Genomic DNA, 16,078 nt, shown 5'->3' with positions numbered 1-16,078 from the left:
ACATACTTGAATGTAATGCTAACTTACGTGCAACTATACGTCAGTATTTCCTCATAAAAATGAGTAAAGTTAAAAAAAAAAAATTTGAAATAAGATGAACATAAAATATTTTTAAAAAAACCAAATATACTGTTGGAGATCGACTTAGAGTTTAGAGGAGGGTAAATAAACTCTAACTTTTCTTTTGAGTTTTTGCAAAGGTGCTAGAATCCTGTTAGAGATTATAGCTTACCTTGTTCGAGTAAAAATCCAGCAGATCACAATAAGTAGTGCGGAAACAATCTGATGGTATGGGGTGAAAATAATAAAACAGTAGGCAGTAGACAGTGGTTGTTTCTGGAAGTTCGAAGATGAAATTTTCTACGTCTCCCCTTCTTCTGTTTCCAGAAGGTATCACTAAAAGATTTTGGCTTTTACAGTACAACTCTTGTACACACCCACTTCAGTAGGACTTATCCTTCGCCTACTGAAACTCTTAGTTCCACAACACAATGTAACGAATACAACAAAGTTATGGAAAAGACTCTTTTCCAGATTACAGACTCTTCTCAATAAAATGATATAAATTGAATAGGTTGTGAAGAGATTAAGAAACATCAGCACAAGCTGATATCAGAATATCATATATTTGCTATGAAGCGTGTGCTGTTTTCTGTTTGTTGAGCTTGAAAATAAATAGTAGTTGCGATTGCTCAAAATAACGTTGGACAAGGAATGTGTTGCTCTCTTGAATAATGATCGTTGTTTTCTATATAGGGTTGAACCTTATATATATAGAAAGCTTTGAATCCAACGTTTATAATAAAAAACGGCTTCTTTGACTTCTGAGTAAAATCAGCTTTATCACTGAAATAGGTCATTCAGAAAGCTTCAGAATAATCAGTCTTTGTTTCATACCAAAACTAGTAAGGAGCGTTAAATGTCTTTGTCTAGCATTAATGGTGGAATTAATACTAGTACTAGGTAAAGTAACGGTAACATTTAAGACTTGTAACGATCAAACAAAAGACGTTAAGTTTCGCTTCCGTTTAAGCTAAGTTCTGCTTCTACTTTTTATAAGCCGATAAGTACTCATAAAGTACTGCTTCTGTTAAAGGGATATGATAGCTTCTGCTTATTATACTGTCTTCTGATTTAGTTATCACGGTCTACTGGTTTTCACTCTCATCACCACAATTAAATTAAGTCTAACAATTTCTCCCTTTGTGGTGATGCCAAAACCTAGATGTAAGTAAAGATGAAGAACAACAGTTATATCAAAATGCAGATAGCAATTATAATAAGATAATTGATAAGTAAATAAACATAAGAGTTTAAAAGAGTTTAATCATTAGTGCCAATGTCTCTGAACATTGTTTCCTCATCATGAGGATCTTGATTTCTGAAAGAGGATTCTGCATGATGTCCTCTAGTTCTGCCTTCTTCTGTCCTACCTTCTGCGTCCCTTTTTTTGGCATCATGAACTTGAATACGAGTTAGTAAGTCATCCACTCGGCCAGTCAGAGTAAGAATTCCATGATTCAGCATCTCTAGATATGGTACTTGATTCGAAACTCGTTGATTAAGAGCAATAAGAGATTGAGATTGAGACTCAATCTTAGTATCAATAAGTTCCAGTTTCGAATCCATAGCTTCAACTTTGTTGGAGACTGAGCGAATAGACGAATCATGATCAGAGACAAGTTTAGAGACCTCAGCTTGACTGAGCAAGATTTTACTCTGATTAGTAAAAGCAGATTGTCTGAAAATACTGGTTTCAACCTGGAGTTTGGCCAACGATTCTGTCGTGCGGGTGACTTCTTTCGAGATGTGGTCACGGAAGAATTTGGCGGCACTAACTTCACCAGCATATTCATAAGACAATTGTTTAACTATCTCTGAAAGTTTATTCAGATTTCTTTGGAGAATATCTATCTGAAATTCAAGATCAAACTGGTCTTCTGAGGATGGAGTTCTTTCTAGCATACGTTGTTGGATCTCTGCAAGATGAGCGATGTGAGCAGGAGAACCAGCAGGAGGGACAATCAAAGCAGTAAAAGTGACAGTTTCTAGTGGAGCAATAGATGGAGCAGTAGACGGTTCTGCAGAAGTTTCTCCAGCAGCAGTAGTTTGTTTAGGAGCTGCGCTCTCTTCTGGTTGGGCAGCTTCAGTGGCTTCCAGTGGCTCAAAAGCTAGAGTAGATTCAGATGGAATATTCAAAAGAGCGTCTATTTCTGCTTGGTGTTCAGCAGAAAATTCCTCCAGATTTGGCAGTGATTGGGATGGAACAGCATCTGATTCTTCCATTGGTTGATCTGCTGGTTGAGCTTCTGAATGTACCACATCAATAGCCTGAGCTGCTTCTGGTGCAGTAGAAGCACCAAGAACAATAGATTGAATTACTTCATCAACTGAAGGCAATTCACGAACATAAATAAGAGATGATGACTGATTAGGCAATGTCGGGGATGAAAGAGTATTAGAGACCTTAGCATCTGAAGGACTTGTGGTCCTTTCCTCAATTGGCTTAATCTGAAGAATGTCTGGGACAAAACCTACTTGGTACTGCAAAGGCTTCGCAAAATCCTGTTCTCGAGCAAGAAGTTTCTCATTCATCACTCTCAATTGGTCAGTCAAAATTTGAATCACATTCTGATCTTGAATAGCAGTAGGATTCACGGGATCAAAATTTGACTTTAAAGTCTTAAAAACCGAATCCAGCTTTCGACGCTTGAGTTGATCAAGAATGTAACTCCTTCTGTTGATAGCCTCAATCACATTTTTGGTCTTAGCAGAAGCAAAGACCTGTTTTTCATTCTTCACCATTTTTGCGTAGGCACCTGGTGTTCTTAGATATGTGATTGGGTGAAAAACTCTAACCTTAAGTCAATCATCGAAGAAGATAATGTCTTCACTGACAGATTTATCATTTTTGTCCATGTGAAGATCAATGGCAGTATGAATAAATGACTTGGCGCCATGAATTTGTAGTTCTTCGACGAGTTTTCCCTTGCCTTTGTCTGATGATACAGGCAGCACGGGTCTAAAGACAGAAGACCTTGCAGGTGGTTCTCTAAAAACAACTCCAGACGTGGGTCTGAGAGTCGGAAAAGAAGTTGAAGTGGTTGCAGTAGAGGTGGCTGCTGGTTTTGAGGAGGGGACAGATTCTGGTTTTGAAGAGGTAACTTCTGGGAAACTTGTCTCAGCGGGACAGTATCAATGTCAGTAATGGCTGCTGTTTTCTTGATACGAATGGTGGTTTTGGGTTTCTTTTGGCTTGGGGTGGTTGGGAGTGAGGCTTTGGTTGGAGCAGCAGACTCTTCAGATATGGTCTTGTCTTAATCAGTCACGACAACTACTCTCTTCCTCTTGATTTTCTTCTGAGGGGCTTTAGATTCAGTTTGAGTGTTACCAATTTCCTTCTTCAGGGCAACAAATTCAGCCATAGTTGGCTTAGGCCTTAAAGCAAGTACATTATCAGCATCGGCCATTGTGACATAAGAACCATCTTGTTCAGAAGTCAGTGGAAAACCAACATCCTTCAACGTCTTGCTGATCTGAACAGCACCAGTACCTTTCCTCAGAATCATATCTTTCATGATTTTGAACAGGAAACGGCTCCAATCCATTTTAGCTTCAGAAGTGATGGCCATCATCACTTGAACTTTTTATTTGGTCAGCTTATCAAAAGTACCAGCCTTGACGAGAAGCGTCTTTACCACAATATCGTCGAGTACTTGGTACTCCATCTTCAGAAACTTCTTAAAGCAAGAGGGAGAGAGTTCCTCTCCAGAAGTTGAGAATGTGGTAAGGGCAGCAGACATATCCTCCTTAGAAATAACCGACCAATCAAAAGTACCTGAGAATGGGAGAAGGAATGTGGATCCCAGAAGTGCGGCATCAATGGTTATGGATGCATCTCCCTGTGAGTAAATGATATTCTCATCCTCAACAGTTGCTTTAGCATAGAAATGCAAGAGGATAGTCTTGTAGATGATAGCGGGTGCTTCCATAAATCTTCTGAGACCAGATTTTTCAATGGCTTTGAACATCTTAACAAGGTTTTCATCTTTGATGGTCAGAATGATGCAAAGTTGACTTGGTAAGCGTTGAGTGTTTAAGCTCCAGCCATTTCTACAAATAAGATGGATTCGAAGTAGATTCTACAGTAGAGAAATGCGAGAGAAAGCAGTAGCTAGTATGCAATAATCTGAAATCGTAAAAGTGAAATGAGAGAGAAGATGCGATTAATATTTAAAAATGTACAGCCGTCGGTGAAAACATAAGGACACGTGTCAATATGTTTACGGTTGAGTTTTTGAAAAGTTAAACAGAGAGTGTCAGGTAAGTCAATGATTATAAAAATTTTAAAAATCAATGAAAAGAGCGGGCTATCCAGACGGTTACTAAATGAAATCAGAAAAGTGATTAGTTGTCTTATGATAATATCTACTGGGAGTCATAAGGTACTGAAATATATCCATCATCTTGATAAAAATCAGTAGACACGTTGTTTTATCGAAAAGACAAATATCCTTCTGTTTTTGACAAAGCACGGAAATATCAGTTAATAAAAATATTCTCCCTAAATTAATGCAAATAAATAAATGTTAAAAGCAAAGATTCGAGATCCGAGGGAATGACAGATGACTTTTGATATTCGTGCAGGAGGTGAGTAGTCACTTGACTCTTCGACTTCCCCGAGAATGAATATAAATACCTGCAAACATACACAAATAAAATCATTTTCGTTACTTAACAAATGAATAGTGCAGGTAATTCATCTGAGTCTTCTCTGGAGTCGGATACAGCAGAGGAGTTCCAAAGGCAACTTCCAGCGTCTCGTAAGAAGATGTTTGAAGACATCGTTCTCCAAGATATAAAGACTTGGAATAAATTCTTTGACCTGTAATCTAAATAATCAGTTAGATTATTCTACTTAATTAGATAACAGCTGCAGAATCATCACGTTCACAAACCACGATCATGCAAAGAGAGGGGATGATTCCAGTAGTTTTTAGTTAGGGTTTCTACTGTAAATCTCAGTACTGCTGATATCAACAATTGTAATAGCTTATCTATTGTAACACATATGATTTTATGAATGAAATATTTCATTTTATCATACTTCTTGTATTCCTTACTGCAAAACAAAATCATAAGATAATAATTAGTAGTTATGATAAATCAATTAAACCAAGAACATTACGAAAATAAGAAAACTTTTTCTCAGGCAGCGGTTTTGTAAAGATGTCTGCTGCTTGTTGATCAGTAGAGACATATTCAAGACGAATGTCTTTCTTCTGCACATGATCTCTAATAAAATGATGTCTGATGTCAATGTGATTCGTTCTGGAATGAAGTACTGGATTGTGAGTAATAGCTATAGCACTGGTATTGTTACAGAATATAGGTGATTCAGATGCTTGAACTCCATAGTCCTTAGTTGTTGTTGTGTTCAAAGTAATTGAGAGCAGCAACTTTCAGCAGCAAGATATTCTGTTTCTGCAGTAGGAGTGGCTATGAAAGTCTGCTTTTTTTTTACTGAACCAGGAGATCAATCTATCACCAAGAAATTGACAAAAACCACTAGTGCTCTTTCTATCCAGTTTGCAACCTGCATAGTCAGCATCTGAATATCCAATAAGATTGAAAGAAGAATCATTGGGATACCATAAGCCGACATTTTGAGTACCCTTTAAATATTTCAGAATTCTTTTAGCAGCAATATAATGTGATTGCTTAGGGTTAGACTGAAATCTAGCACAAATACAAACAGCAAACATAATATCAGGTCTACTGGCAGTAAGATATAACAATGAGCCAATAAGACCACGATATTGAGTTACCTCTACTGAAATTCCACTTTCATCTTTATCAAGTTTAGTAGATGAGTTCATTGGAGTGGAAGCAGCAGAGCATGTTTCCATGCCAAACTTTTTCAGTAGTTCCTTTGTGTACTTAACCTGATTTATGAAGATTCCTGTTTTGAGTTGCTTAATTTACAGTCCTAAAAAGAATGTCATTTCTCCCATCATGCTCATTTCGAATTGTTCATGCATTAGCTTAGCAAACTTTTCACACAATTTGGGGTTAGTTGACCCAAAGATAATGTCATCAACATAAATCTGTACTAATAGAATGTGCTTATTTTTAACTAATGTGAATAAAGTATTGTCTACTGTGCCGATTGTAAAATCATGATTAATAAGAAATTGTGAGAGAATATCATACCACGCCCCAGGTGCCTGTTTCAAATCATACTACAGAGTTCTTATGACTGCTTGATGAGATGGTCTAGGTACAAGAAATCACACTACATTTCTTTTAAATTGATTCAGCTCTTCTTGCATAGCTTCAATCCAACTGGGATCCAGTAGAGCTTCTTCAATCTTCTTAGGTTCATCCTGAGAAATAAAAGTAGCATGCATATATTCATTTATCATCTGCCTTCTGGTTCTTAATGGAGCTGCAGGATTTCCAATAACTAAAGATGAATGATGTGATTTTCTCCAAATAAAAGGGTTTAGAGGGATTTCTTCCTGATTTGATGGTTTTTGGGTCATGCTCAGGTAAAGCAGTAGTAGGTTCTGGAATGTCATCTACTGGTCCCGGTACATCCTGTGTCTGAACAACTGGTTCTACCAGAGGAATGTCTTGTTCTGGATTTTGAGCATCTTTGACACTTGGTTCTGCATCATCTTCACTATCCGTTTCATATGAATTTTGTCTAATCTGTTACTCAAATTTGACATGTTAGAAATTACAAAGGCACTGTTATCTTCATCAAAGACAACATGAATAGATTCTTCAACATTAAGAGTTCTAATATTAAAAATTCTAAATGCTTTGCTTACTGCTGAATATCCAAGAAAAATTCCAGCATCTTATTTTGAATCAAATGCAGACAAATAATTTTTACCATTGTTATGCACAAAACATCTGCAATCAAACACATGAAAATATGATACATTAGACTTACTCCCTTTCCATATCTCATATGGAGTCTGATTATGGTTCTTGTCGATCATGGTTCTGTTTTGTGTATAACATGCTGTGTTGATTGCTTCTGCCTAGAAGCACTGAGAGATATCTGCATCTGCTAGCATTGTTCTAGCAGTTTCTTTAAGTGTTCTGTTTCTCATCTCAGCTACTCCATTTTGTTGAGGGGTTCTGGCAGCTGAATATTCATGATGAATGCCATGTTCATCCAAATATAACTCAAGAATTTTGTTAGTAAACTCAGTGTCCCGATAACTTCTGATTTTAATGACAGAAACTGATTTTTCATTTTGAATCTTTTTCAGAAGCTTCATCAGGAGGCCACAGGTTTGATATTTTCCAGCAAGAAAAATTACCCAAGTGAAACTAGAAAAATCATCAACAACAACGAGAGTATATTTCATTCCCCCTAAGCTCATGATAGGAATTGGACCAAACAAATCCATATGCAATAATTCCAAACATCTTGATGTTGATTTACTACCTTTATTCTTGAAGCTAGATCTTACTTGTTTGCCAAGTTGACATGCAGAACATACATTGATTAATTTAAAGATGAAATTTTTAATCATATCAATTTATAAGAATAAAAATATAAACCCCTCGTTAGGAGTGAACAAAATAACCGATCGAACCGTTTAATTTGGAAATTCGGTTTGGTTAATTCATAAATTTGGTTTTAAATTTAAAAAAATTCAGTTAAATCGATCAAATCGTTCAGTGTTGGTTTTCATTATAAAATTCGGTTAAATCGAATAAAGCGATTTATTTTTGAAATAAAATTTATTTATTTAGGGGTAGTAATCGTATATTATTGGCTTTGGGCTTCAGTACTAGGCCAGGGTAACATCGAAGCCTAAGAATGAATCCAGGTTCATTCTCTTGGCCATAGCTCGAACAACTAATGTCCTGGGCCAAATCGAGAACTCTTTCAGCGTGTACTTAGCCGTGTCGTCTCCATCCATGGCGTTACCATCTCTGTTGCATCGTAGTTCATTGGCTAATGAGAAAAAATTCTTGTCAATTGCTTTTTAATTCTTTCATTGCTTGAACAACAATGCCAGTAATTTGTTACACATTTTATAAATTGTCAAGTGTCTCTTTGGTTTTAATTTTGAAAAAAAAAAAAAAATCAATTTTTTTTGTCTACAAATTTTAAAATATTACTATTTAATTAAAATTGAAGCTATATTAACTTACTTTTAATCGATCTGGTTAAACTTTATTTAAAATTACAATAATATATTCATTATATAACTTTTATCGATGAACTTTTATCGATGAAATTTTTTATTTTTCTAAACAAACTTTTTTGAGACCATCACACGAGATAATTTTATGAGATGAATCTCCAAACCAATCTAACTAATAAAAAATATTATTTTTTATGTCAATTAAAATATCACTTTTCATGATAGATATGGGTCGAGACGAACAATATCATGAATAGAGATCCATTAGACAGTCTCACAGAGATATACTCTTCCCTAAAATATTATTATTATTTATTTCAAATCATTATTTATCTATATTTTTAAATTCAATCGTATCTTCAGCTAAAATTTTAAAATTTAGATAGTTCATCAATCTTAATAAAAATATAACAAAAATTATCATATTTAGATAAATATTTCAACTACGTAACACGTGTAAAAGAACACTAATATTAATTAATTGCAATATAATCTAATATTTAAATAGAAATAATTATTAAAACAAATCTATAAAAATTTTATGATAAATTATTCGGAACAGAAAATAGTATTATTTCGCCGGATTGGGAATAATGATTAATGATTACAAATTCTAAATTTGAAAAATTGAGGGTATATAATAGATTTCGAAAAACAAAATTAACTTTTAGATTTCCAAACAGAAACTAATATAGGTGTAGCACATCAAAAGGTTGCGGGGCAAAGAAACAGGTGGAGCGTAGTCCAAATGACCCGATGATTTTCGTGGTATCTTACACCGGCGAGCACACACATCCACGGCCAACTCACCGGAACTCCCTCGACGGAAGTACACGGAACAAACTCTCTCCAGCCGCCGCCACTGATAGAAGCAAAACACCTTTGATTCTTAGGGGCCCACTAACTTCCTCACCACCTGCCTCTTGTTCTAGTTTTTCTCGGAGTTCTCTGTTAATGGAAGAAAAAGCTGCGGCTTGAGATGAAGTCGACACAAAGATGGTGAGGGCGGCTGAGGAGGAGGCGGTGGGAGGCGGTGATGAGGACGAGAGATATAGTTTATACTATGATTCGGAGTGATTTCATGAATGATCAAGATGATACATTCAAAGGGTTTTAAGATGGTGATAAATGATAACTCGATCGACTCGTCTAGCAGATCACTCTGTTTACAAGAGGTCATCGATTGTCGACCGTCGCTGCCACAGTGTTCCTCCAGCCACCGCGAGAACCACCTTCAAAGTGGAGGAGGAGATGACTGATCAATTAGACTATTTGTTCTCTTGGAGTTCTTTTGAACCAATATTCAATTGGCTTTTATTTTCTACTAGCTAGTAATAAGTTTCATAATTTAAATTGACATATATTTTTAAATTTTTATTTAATAATTTGTTAAAAAAGTAATCTAATCAGAGGTAAAAGAATAGTTAATTATAATAATTTACAAATATTAATTTCTACTAGCTCTTTACTTTTACAGCTTTAGTACGAATTCCTATAAATTAAGCTTTATTGAGAGCCCATCTGGAATTAAGGTTAGTTGAGATGTTTGTATTAAAGTTTCAGTCTTTGGTTTTTGGTATACTATGTTAGTAGCACGAAATGTTATCGATTATAAACGGATTGATGCTGAAAGTGGTTGATGTGGGGAGTAGGTTCACTGTGAGATAAGATCCATATGGATGCAAGTTTTAGATATGCGGTGTTCTCTAAACTGCATCTAACAAATCGAATTTTTGCTTGCGGGTTGTTAGCATAAAAATCAACATTTCTGTCTTGCTTATTTTTTCACTTTTTGCAATCTTAAGATATAGGTAATGTGCTTTAAGAGACTGCTGAAAGTGGGTTAATTAATGGAATCTTGCTTTAGAGCAGACCTTGGTTATACATCCATGGTAGCCTAAAATTAAGTTCCTCGATGAAAACAGAAATGTGATTCTTGAGTTCCTATGTTTAATTTATTTTTTATGTACAAACTGAGGACCTAATTAGCATCATGTATCATAGAAATTCATGTTTATATGGACCATGAACAAGTTCAAAGTGGGGCTATATGATTGCCACCATTTGTTCTTCTTTCAGTGTGGGGTTGTTTTGCAGATCATTCTTGTTACCCACTCAAGGATCAGTGATCTGAGAGAAGCTCTGAAGTACATCTATAACTTGTATGTGGAGTATGTTGTCAAGAATCCGCTTTATTCACCCGGGAATCCCATTAGGTAAAGCTGTCTTGGAATTCCTGTGCCTCGATTAGTTGAAATATCGAACCCCTTCTAGTACCATTTGAAATATGAATAGCTCCTTTATGTTTACAGTAATGTTGATGTGAGGCTATACATCCATTCGAAAGTGTTTTTGAATGGAGCAACTTTTAAATAAAAGGTTTAATCACATACACTAACTATGTAAATGCACGAGATTGCTAAAAACCATGTTTGAAACACAGGGAGTTAAAATCATTTTTTTAATGAGGGCTTTTAGCAATCTCGTGATTTCACAATGGTAGAGTATGCAATTAACCCTAATTAAAATTGTTTTTTTTATAAGTTGATGTTTTGTTTGGCTTTTAAAATTTAATAGTTCTGAACAAAAGCCAAAATCAAGAAGAAGAAAAAAAATTAAGGTTTCTGCCACAGATTTCTTTAAAAAATTAAAGTAGGAAGTTTTTTTTAACTGCGATGACTATATATGAAACTTCATCTGCTTTTTTAAACTATGTGCTTATGTACCTAAACTCGCCATTAATATATTATAGGAAATATAGACAAGAAATTAGCATGAAGGGCTTATTTGATTTGGGTTCTTGTATCTCGATTTATTTCCTTTACTTATTTTAAATTGCGAAGATGATGCTGTTATTACGGTTTCCTCAGGCAATTTATTGAGTATAGTTTAAATATCACATTCTGAGATATTTGTTTGGGTTCTTGAATTTGTGAATTCTTATCTTTGTTCAAATGATAAAATCTTTGTAACTATATAATCAAGTGAGTGTCAATAATATGACCAATGTTCAATCTATATATAGATTCTATTAAGACACATCTAACAGATACAATAGTTGAGTGAAACTCGTAGAGAGTAGGTTGAAATGGGGGTCGGCTTGTCAATCAGCGCCAGGAGTGACTAATAAACTTTGAAATCAAGTACGCTGATTCTCGTTATTAACTACTTCAGATTCATACTCGTTTCTCAAAACTATGAACTTCGATTGTTAGATAATACCAAAGGATGAGGAAGACTTGCAATTCTTCGCCCGCGCTGCTTCCTCGCGGTGAAGCACACTCTTGTTTCTATTTTTTTTTAATTTCAAATCTGGAAGTTGAAATTTTTTTAAACAATTACAGTTTTTATTAAATGTTGGACTTTATGTTCAATTAAACTTGATTATCTCAAAATTCAATCCAAGTCCATCCTCCTGCTTTGAAACCACGTCTTCTAAACCAAGTAGGAAAGGAAATAAGACTATTGATGACGATGGATGAAGACATCACAAGAAAACATTGGACGAAAACTGAAGATGAACGTCTCACAAAGGCATGGTATGTCGCTTCTACCAAACCAGTGCATGACAATGATCAAAACAATGCTAATTTCTGGGGATTGGCCTGGAATTAATATAACCATGAGTTGTTAGATGGAAAGTACGTATATGGAACAACATGCGGCAGCACTTCAATGATGTTATGAAACGAATGTTTGTGTTCTAAAACAAACTAAGTGAATTAGAAGTACTCAACGGAAGCAGGTTGTCATTTGAGATGAAAGTATTCATTCCGAAATATTTTATTTTAATTAAAATTCAATAAATTCAATTGGATTTAATTTATCGTTTAGTATGTTCAAGCTTAAACGATGTTTGAGCAAGATTATAGAATTCTGTGATCTGATGGGAAAGCTTGGTTAGTGTTGAGTGACAACAAAAATGGAAAATATGGTTTTTTGAAAAATTTAAAGGAATTTCAATGAATGCTGCCAAGAAGCTGAAAAATATTGGCTGTGATTCCTCTCCATCTCCTTTCTCCACACCTAGACACGCCGTCAAGGAAGGATATGACGTGCATAGAGTTAGCAAAACCCTTAGACCAATAGGAATGAAGCCCTAAAAAAAAGCCATGAGAGGAGAATGATTGAAAGATGCAAACATGCTGGAAATGTTTAAAACAATGCATGAAGGAGATTAAAAAAAGGATGAGAGAGATTGCTATAACAAAAGAGCATTTTGCGAAAATTGCTCAAAATATGGTAAAGAAGTATGAAATGAGAACGATATAGCACAAGATGTGGGTGAGGGAGCAAGAAAAAATGGAGGTGGATCAATAAAATCGAATCATGGAGAAAGATGTTGATGATAGAAGTTTGACTGACGTTCAACATGAATATTATATGAAAATGCAAGAACAAATTTTTCATAAATCAATGATTTATTAAGTTTGTATTTTAGTTATTTTTATTTTTAATTTGTTGTATTTCTCGTTATTTCATATATTTTTAAATTTTGTGTAACTTTTAAAATTTTATGTGTATTTTTAATTTGTTTTAATTACGTGCAATTTTATTATTTTTTTTATAAAAAAATTTATTGAATGAAATAAAAAATTAATATTTAAACCGCATCTCTGCGACATTACGAACTTGTCAACGTTGATATAATCATGAGATGTAGTTATCAACTTCATTACACCAGCTTCATCACACTATTGTACATGTTCTTATATACATATTTATAAATGCTCTAAAAGCTTTCACGAATCAATAAATTAAAAAAACTAGTTCTAATTCAATTGTTCCGACAGTAAAAAAAAATGCTAAGAATGACATAAAATGTAATATGAGAAAACATAAGTAGTGAGGTGCGTCCCTCCTCAAATTATGAGCCGAATAATTCGATCCATTGACATTTAAGTAGGTGATGCCCCTCATATCAATATGTCGTATTGTATGGAGCTATATTCTAACACAAATATAAGGGAATAAAATTGTATATCTGTTAACCTCTATAAGTTTTGGCCTATCGTTAAATATTTGATTCTAAAACATATTTTATCTTATATTGAGAAATTTAATTAAAACAAATTTAAAATATTTTCATTTTTTTAATACTAAAAATCTAATTTCTCATAATTTGGAAATTTTATATCGTTTTCATTTGACAAAATTTATTTTTTCATTATTTAATAATTTTTTTCTTATGTCGATCAATCATCTTTTCTTCTATAATCAATACCATAATATAAAAATTAATGATTAATGAGTATTAAAAGTTATATTAATTTAAAATCCATTTTTTATTAACGTAAAACGTAATACTCATTAATTGTGTTGTGAAAAAGTAAAAATTTATGGTAAAAAGTAAAAATCTCAAACTATAAAAATTATCACACTACACACTTTATAATATTTTTCTCTCAACTCAATTGTGATTTTATTCACAAATGAGATATCTATTTATAGAAAATCTTTACAAATAATCCAAAAATAAAATCATAATTACCTACATCATCACACACTAATTTTCAATATTTACAACTCTTATTTTCAACATTCAAATATTCAACATACACATTTTAAATATTAATTTTCAACACTCTCCCTTGTGATGATGATCATGATACGATGATGTCTTCATTACGTGTTTTTGTACTGCCTCATTAAAAACCTTACTAGGAAAAACCCATTGGGATAAAAACCATAGTAAGGGAAAAAGAGTGCAGTCACGTAAACTCCCCCTCATGTTGATACGAACAATTCTTCACAAATTTCGTAGATTACGCATCCCAATATTATATATGTGTTTTTTAAATATTTTCGTAGGAAGTGCCTTTGTGAAGAGATCTGATGAGTTTTCACTTGATTGAATGTGACGAACATCAATACATTTATTCTTCTCAAGCTCTTTGGTGAATGCGAAGAACTTATGAGGAATATGTTTAGTTCTGTCGCTTTTTATGTATCTTTCTTTCATTTGAGCAATACATGCAGCATTATCTTCATATAGTATCACAGGCTTCTCGTCGAATGATAATCTGCATGAGATTTGGATATGTTGGGTCATTGATTTTAACCACACATATTCACGACTTGCTTCATGTAGTGCAATAATCTCGGCATGATTTGATGAAGTTGTTACGAGCGTTTGTTTCTGTGAACGCCAAGAAATGGCAGTGCCTCCACGAGTAAATACATATCCAGTTTGGGAACGTGCCTTGTGTGGATCAGACAAGTATCCAGCATCAGCATAACCAATTATACTTGGATTAGCATCTTTTGAATAAAAAAGTCCCAAGTCTGTCGTTACTCGTAGATAACGGAATATATGTTTAATTCCGTTCCAGTGTCTCTTTGTTGGAGATGTGCTAAATCTTGCCAATAAATTTACAGCAAAAGATATATCAGGCCTTGTACAATTTGTAAGATACATAAGAGCACCAATAGCACTTAGATATGGTACTTCTGGACCAAGAATATCTTTATCATCTTCACATGGACGGAATGGATCCTTTTCTATGTTTACTGATCTAACAACCATTGGAGTACTTAAAAGATTTGATTTATCTATATTAAAACGTTTAAGGATCTTTTTTGTATAATTTTTCTGGTGAACAAATATTCCACATTCTTTTTGTTCAAATTGTAAACCCAGACAATACTTGGTTTTTCCAAGATCCTTCATTTCAAATTCTTCCTTCAAGTATGACACAACTTCATGAATTTCATTATTCGTTCCAATGATGTTTAAATCATCAACATATACATCAATAATTACGCATCCGGATGTTGTTTTCTTAATGAAAACATAAGGGCATATTGAATTATTTACATATCCCTTTTCATCAAATGATCACTTAGCCGATTATACCACATTCGGCCGGATTGCTTTAACCCATATAATGATCTTTGTAATTTCACAGAATAACATTCTCTGGGTTTTGAACTTTGTGTTTCAGGCATCTGAAATCCTTCAGGGATTTTCATATATATATTACTATCAAGTGATCCATATAAGTAAGCTGTAACAACATCCATAAGACGCATTTCTAAATTTTCAGATACTGCCAGGCTAATCAAATACCGAAAAGTAATTGCATCCATCACGGGAGAATGCGTTTCTTCATAGTCAATTTCAGGCCTTTGAGAAAAACCTTGTGCAACAAGTCGAGCTTTATATCTTACGATTTCATTTTTCTCATTTCGCTTTCGAATAAAAACTCATTTGTATCCAACAAGTTTTACACCTTCAGGTGTAAGGACTATAGGTCCAAAAACATTACGTTTATTTAGCGAATGTAATTCAACTTGGATGACATCTTTCCATTTTATCCAATCCTGACGATTTTTACATTCACCAAAAGATTTTGGTTCATGATCTTCATTATCATTTATGATGTCGATTGCCACATTATAAGAAAATATATCATCAATTTCTTCTATATCTTTTCGAATCCATATTTTTTCAGTATTAATATAATTGATAGAGATTTCATGATTCTCGTCAGTTTGTGGTTCTGACAGAATATTTTCATCATCATGTGTTTCTTCAGGAACAACATTCTCTATTTTGTGATCATCATGTGTTTCTTCAGGAACATCATTCTCCATTTTGTGATCATCGTGTTTCTCTATGAATTTTTTTTTTCGATGATTTTTATCTTTGGAACCGACTGGCCTTCCACGCTTCAGGCGTTTTACGACATCATGACTTTGTTCAATTTGTTTCTTTGGAATTTCAATTCGAGCAGGAGCATTTACAGCATGTATATATGATTTAGTTACCCTTTTTGCATCTGTAAATGCATCTGGTATTTGATTTGCTATTCTTTGCAAGTGCACAATTTGCTGTACATCTTTTTCACATTGTTGTGTTCTTGGATCCAGATGTAACAATGATGATACATACCATGTAATTT

This window comes from Primulina huaijiensis, chromosome 3 (genome assembly GCF_012295235.1).
Source record: "Primulina huaijiensis isolate GDHJ02 chromosome 3, ASM1229523v2, whole genome shotgun sequence".
Taxonomy (NCBI): Eukaryota; Viridiplantae; Streptophyta; class Magnoliopsida; order Lamiales; family Gesneriaceae; genus Primulina; species Primulina huaijiensis.
The sequence above is the reverse complement of the archived record's forward strand: the minus strand, read 5'-3'. Positions refer to the sequence as shown.